This window comes from Gavialis gangeticus, unplaced genomic scaffold (genome assembly GCF_001723915.1).
Source record: "Gavialis gangeticus isolate Ggan-Ray unplaced genomic scaffold, GavGan_comp1, whole genome shotgun sequence".
In the NCBI taxonomy this organism is placed as follows: domain Eukaryota; kingdom Metazoa; phylum Chordata; order Crocodylia; family Gavialidae; genus Gavialis; species Gavialis gangeticus.
This window is the reverse complement of record NW_017728994.1, coordinates 20,236,837-20,237,167: the sequence shown is the minus strand read 5'-3', so window position 1 is coordinate 20,237,167 and position 331 is coordinate 20,236,837. Positions and strand designations below refer to the sequence as shown.

Below are 331 nucleotides of genomic sequence, written 5' to 3'. Positions count from 1 at the left end.
TGTCCACAAGGGGCCAGTGGGGGAGATTATGCTTTGGGGCAACCAACACAGGTTCATTAGAGGCAGGTCCTGTCAGACCAACCTGGTGGCCTTCTACAACCAGGTCACAAAATCCTTGGACGCAGGCATCGCGGTGGACGTAGTCTTTCTGGACTTTAGGAAGGCCTTTGACACTGTCTCTCACCCCATTCTCATTAAGAAACTAGGGGACTGTGGTGTCGATACCTATGCAGTCAAATGGATCACTAACTGGCTGGCAGGCTGCACCCAGAGAGTGGTGGTGGACGGGTCTTTTCGACCTGGGGGGATGTGGGCAGGGGGGTCCCCCAGG

The 331-nt window shown here is 55.6% G+C and overlaps 1 protein-coding gene across 3 annotated transcripts in view; it reads right to left on the bottom strand.

The window, feature by feature from the left end:
* Positions 1-331, bottom strand: part of KCNMA1 (potassium calcium-activated channel subfamily M alpha 1) — a 1,434,006-nt gene that overhangs the window by 767,109 nt on the left and 666,566 nt on the right. The window lies entirely within an intron of this gene.